Source organism: Zophobas morio, unplaced genomic scaffold (assembly GCF_036711695.1).
Source record: "Zophobas morio isolate AGI-343-1 ecotype UQ-CSIRO unplaced genomic scaffold, CSIRO_AGI_Zmor_V1 ptg000004l, whole genome shotgun sequence".
NCBI lineage: Eukaryota > Metazoa > Arthropoda > Insecta > Coleoptera > Tenebrionidae > Zophobas > Zophobas morio.
In genome coordinates, this window is record NW_026972109.1 from 11,283,167 (window position 1) to 11,289,082 (window position 5,916).

The 5,916-nt window shown below is 34.3% G+C and overlaps 1 long non-coding RNA gene across 2 annotated transcripts; it reads right to left on the reverse strand.

The window, feature by feature from the left end:
* Positions 1-3,487: 3,487 nt before the first annotated feature.
* LOC135141405 (uncharacterized) lies at positions 3,488-5,587 on the reverse strand. 2 transcript variants are annotated; one of them, XR_010282384.1, is made up of 5 exons: positions 5,119-5,587; positions 4,888-5,069; positions 4,488-4,838; positions 4,141-4,435; positions 3,488-4,088 (listed from the first exon to the last, which is right to left on the reverse strand). It is a non-coding gene; the product is annotated as an uncharacterized LOC135141405 (long non-coding RNA). The 2 variants fall into 2 exon arrangements; XR_010282383.1 differs by having other exon boundaries at positions 4,141-4,838.
* Between the last annotated feature and the right edge of the window lie 329 nt (positions 5,588-5,916).

Genomic DNA, 5,916 nt, shown 5'->3' on the forward strand with positions numbered 1-5,916 from the left:
ACGTCATCTACAAAATTTATGGTATTAAAAGTTTTTTTAAATTTCATTAAAATAAGATACTCATGCACTTGTGGTGTGTGAATCCGTGTTGAATTTTCATCATAGACATCCAGAATTTTTGGAAAAAATTCCAAACTGAACAATATTTTGCAATTTAACTTTGAAATTACAAAACCGACTGCCCCAAAATCTTGTAAATATTTTAACGTTAACGTAAGCATGGTAAATCATTAAGCAAAATTTATCCATTTATCCCCTCCCAAAAAATTGGTGAGTCATCTCAACATTTTGCCGAATAAATCCTATCTAAAATGTACAAAATATGATGAGTCTATACTTGTGATTTATCACTGCATTAAAAGTTTTCAAATTTCTTATACAGGGTGACTCATAAAAAGTAATGAATGAGTCAATTTATTTTACTGATTAAATCGGGAACAGCTCCGTTTTTTCCAAAATTTGGGAATACAATACTGTTATCATTAGTATTACACTGCACATATCCAAAGTGATATACGTGTCGTTGTAAAAATGTTGATGACGTCATCAGAAATATTGTTAAGGGAAAACTCATTTGGAACGTATGAATGCAAATTAAAATGAAAATAAAAAAAAAATTGGATTAAATCGTAAATTTACTACAATAAAAAAATAATTGCTATTCAACTTGCGATAATTTTTACGAGTTCGTCGCAATGGGGGAATAAATCCGCTTACCTGGTCAAGACCTTATCCTCTTGTAGGAATAACAAATTAAAATTATTTAAATACGACACGTGACCTACCTAACTATCTGTCTAACGTGCCATTGCTTGCATTTATTGAATTTTGTTAACAGAACTTCAACAACAATTAATTATTATTTTTGAAAAAAAAATTGAGAACAACAGTACAAAAAAGACAAGATAAAGACTGAAAAGGAAAAAATATAGACCTTTTATATAAAGCAAGCAAACCAACAATAGTTCATTTTTGCTAATTTAGAGAAGTACTGAACTATAACAGAGAATAGATTTTTTTCAATGTAAAATTTTGAGTCACAAAACAAGTTGCTCTGTTTAATAATACTAGAGCCCAGATTTAACATAAATAATGAAGTCATAAAGCAAAGAAAAAAATATATAATTATGTATATTATTGATATAAATTTACAAAAATTGGTCTAACTTTATTTAGATCGAGGGCGGATGGGTAAGCCTAGTACCTGCTAAGATAAAACTGATTTTGGCAGATGACATACCCTGTAAGAAAATAGAGGGTGGGTGGGCGGGGCTAGTACCTGCATGATAAGACTGATTTTGGCAAATGACATATTTCTAAGAAAATAGAGAGGGTGCGGTTGGGGCAAATGACGTATCCTCTAAGAAATTTAATTAAGCACACTAGAACGTAGCCAGCTTTTTCGAAAAATAAAAAAAAAATATTTTGTGAATTTCATTTTTTACGATAACCTCTATAAACTAAAATAAAGATATATGTGTATTGTTAAAGTAAAGGTAAAAAAACATGCTATGCGTATGTTTCAAGTGACTTTTTCCACTTCAAAATCTTGTGATGATGTACGTACTACTAATATAACAGTGCTGCATTTCCAAAATTTTAGAAAAATAGGGTGTACAAATTGTTTGGAGCCACCGTGTATAAGCAATTCTAAATAACGTGTTACTCAGAACTACTATGCACAACGAAATATCAAAGAAAACAGTGATGATTACTTTGCTATCGAGGACTAAATTTTGCATCGACACAAACGCATTTTTCCAAGAAGCCATAAAATCAGAACAAGAAGCGGAGTATATTATTTCATCATATTGATGATTAGATGAATAAAATACGTACAAAATTTTACGACAATGGGTCTAGTAAGTAGTTTCGGAAATTATCTGTCTAATAAAAATCGACACAGACGACAGACAGATAGACGAAAATAGGAAACCACTTTTTCCTTACTCTACTAGTCATAAAACGTCGAGAAAAGATTAAAATGTTAAAATGGCCTTGGGAAGTAAAAATATGTAAATTCTGATGTATGTAATAAAGTTTTCGTTGACAATTAATATTGACTGTAAATTTGTACCCTTTTCTATCAACTGGAATGTTACATACTCTGTAAGGTTATTAAAAATCTCAAACTAAGAAATCAGTAATTAGAATTGACCTAGATATTCATCCCATCCAAAAATTGAAGACGTTCACAATTATTTATACAGGATGCCTCAAAAAACATAAGTGAATGAAACAATTTGTTTTAAGGATTACATTAACAGCGATTTACCTATAATGTTCCTAAAATTATTGGCACATTATTCGATTGTTATTAATGTTACATTGTACATATTAAAACCCTTTTAATATGCATTTTGACCCCGCAAAAAAGTTGATGACCTCAACATAAAATTTATTACGCAAATATTGCTCGAAACGTAGAGTATGAAATTCTGCTTTATTTGGAATTTAATAATACATTCCAATTTTTCCTTTAACATATAACTAGTGATTATTGTAAAAAAAATATATTCCCCTCTCTCCTGAAATGTCAGGAATGATTGAAAATCAGGAACATAAAAAGCAGAATGTTTTTGGTATAGTCAGGATCACGAAGCAATGCGTACACGTCACGGACTCTGTATGACGTCATGCGTCTACCACGTTTATTATACAAATGAATCGGTTTGAAAACTGTCAACAAACATGTCGGCTTGTTATTGTTTTGGTTTGTTCTATTTATGATTATAGCATGAGAAGACCGTTAGTGTGAAGCAACAGTTTAGAAATAAGCTACACTTGCAGTGTTTCAGCATACAAGGGCATGCTGCAGGCTGCATAGACGCTATGAATTACAAACTAAGGCACAGGAAAGATCACGACTGTAACCCCTTTCACGTGTTCCTAGTCACTGAAGCCTGCCACTCACGTTCCAACGCCGCGGTACAATTGTGTAGGATATGACAAAATTGAAGTGTTTTCGAACATCTGTGTATGCGATCAAGCAAATCGGTTGGATGTGGACGGTTGGTGAACAAGTCTGTCTGCAGCAGTACAATCGTGTTGTATTGGTTGGAAACTTAATCGTGTGGGGACAGTGTATGTTATACAAACCGTGAAAGCAGGTATAAAAGTCCATTTTCTTCGGACATGTTGCCACCACGATCGCAAATTTTTAACTGCAAGGTCGTAACGTGTGTGTACTGCTGCTTTTCAGCAAAATTGTACAGCAGTTGTATCCAATACAATCGTACCCCGGCGTTGGAACGTGAATGACTGGCTTTAAGAACGTTCATTTTTGCATTGACTGCTGGTAAAAACTGCTGACAATTGGGTGTTAAACACATACTTGGAGGGTGGTACAAGGCTTCATACTGTACTTAAAGCTACCAACGAGAATGTTAACATACGTCTCAAACAGACAGCATTGAACAGTTGTGACAGGCTTCAAGTTAGAGAAATATGCTTACCGTCTTCAATGCCACAATAGGCACGTCACATCTACAGAATAAGTTACTTTATTGACATGGAATAGATACAAAAGTAAAGTATAAACAATAATAAGTATGCATGTTGCACAACGTCGTCGTCTGACCAGTGATTTGTATATTTGGCCAGTGAAGTGATAGTGTGATTATAAAAGACATCAGCAGAACATGCCGCTAGTACAATCAATTAGGATGGTAATGGAAAATAACCTACATGTTACAGTGGCTGAATGCCCTCTGCAGTATTAGAATCTTCACTGTCATAATCACTAAAACTATAATGTGAATCTTCGTTAATGTCGATTATAAACGGAGCAATCTCTTCACGGTCAAATACTAATTCCCGTTCCCACCACTCCCGTATTATTTTATTCATATGGTCAACAGTATTTTTCCACATTGTGGGCGTGACATGTGCTAACGCTTCTTTCCACATTTCCACGGAATTTTTTGACCATAACCATCACGCCCAATGTGTTTGGAATAAAAATTTGTAGTAATTCCCCAAGTATTTTCTATAGGGTTAAACACACAATGATATGGCGGCAATCGCAATACTCTATGGCCATTCTGTTGGCCCAATTCACGGCAACATACGTTTTTGGAGGTTTATTTCTGAAAAACATGATATTTTAAATGAAACGATAGAGAATAGTATATGCATTACTGTGCAACCAAATGAAGAAGTTCCGTTTTTAACAGCTGTGAATCTGAACTTATGTCATGTTGTTAAAGCCATTCACGAATTTCTGCTTTTTTCCATGAACCACTGGGACATTTGTTTGCAAAGGTACTGTGGTAGCTTGCATTGTCTATAATAATCTGTGGTGGTTCTTCAAGGTTCATGAGCAATTGAAACCACTTGAGAAAATTCTGTTGATTCATTTCGCCATGATAGTCTGGATTTTTGGTATTAGAAGAAAATACTAGCGCTGCTTCATCAATAAATCCATTGCTTGTACCTGCATGTAATACAATATACCTAAAATATAGTGAGAAGAATAAATAACTAACGTGAAACTGACACATTACTAAATTTTCCCTTCTATTTTGAACATCCTGATACTTATGACACTATCGTCTTGCAATGACCTAACTACCGAACCATTTTCAAATATCCATGTTTCATCAAGATATACACATGGCAAAGAATTTGGGTTCTGCTGATTGTGCATGTATTCACGTAAGAATTTGATTCTTGCATGAACAACATGTTGTAATTCCATAAGACGCTTCCGTACACTGGTTGGCGAATAACGAAACCCAATTGAGAATGTAAAATTTTTCCTAACGAGCTCACAGAACCCTCAAATATATGTTTCTCCTTCAAGCAATCAATTAATGGCGATCGTGTAACATGTATTTCTGTAAAATAGTCGTTAGTATCTATAAGGCGTGCGCATCAAATTAATACTTTCTTCGACCATTCCATATAAGCATTCTCGAATAGCACACTGCTCCGAAGTGCTAATATCACACACTTGCTTTGTTCGGGGGTCTCTATTTCTTGGGAGAATGTACACCTTCTCCGGTTTTTATTTGTTGTACCACGGAGTTCACTGTTCGCACACATACACCCAGAGCAGCAGCAACCCTCTGTACAATGTGACTGCATTAGTAATTGTAATAAAATACACCTACTTACGTCTTGAACAGCTGTTAGTGGTAAAAGAGGTTCCCCGCTATCGCGTTCTTTAGCAAAATAGTCCACTAAATTATCGTCCATTTGCTTTACATCTTTGTGCAAGGGCTTCGGCATGGTGGAATGTTTACGTTCAAGCAAGCGACACGTACCACGGTACAGGACAGTTAACTTGGAGTTCTATAAAGAACTGTTATAGTTCTGAAAAGAACTGATACGATTACACGAGCAGAAAAGTAGAAAAACGCGAAAAATCAAACAATAACACAACATAACCAAAGTTGACACCAATGACACTTGTGAAATCGATAAAACTTTAGCATATGTTTCGCTATCAGTCGTACCAATATAATTTCCCCCAAATTGATCGATTTTGATCCGTATTGCCACGTATTGCGGCGCGTATTTTTGATTTAGTGTTGGTAACGGATCTACGTCATCCATGACGTGTACGCATTGCTTCGTGATCCTGAGTATATTCTGAAATACAAAACTGAATTCAAAATATGTTCAAAATAGACAACTTTTATTTTTCTATTTTAAAATATACAAATGTCACATGTATGATGGAATTGGGAAAAGTAAATTCCCAGTTTTAACCACATTTAATCCCTTTGTAAGTCAAGAACTAATGAAAGTAAACTTTAGAAATTTACGGTTAATAGTTTTATAGATATAACCGACTGCATATTTTTAGCGACCTTACGTAGAATTAATGAGTAAAGATAGCATGTTTACATATTCATGACAAAGTTGAAGAAGCGCAACATATTTATGATAGTTGGAATTAGAAATAAACAA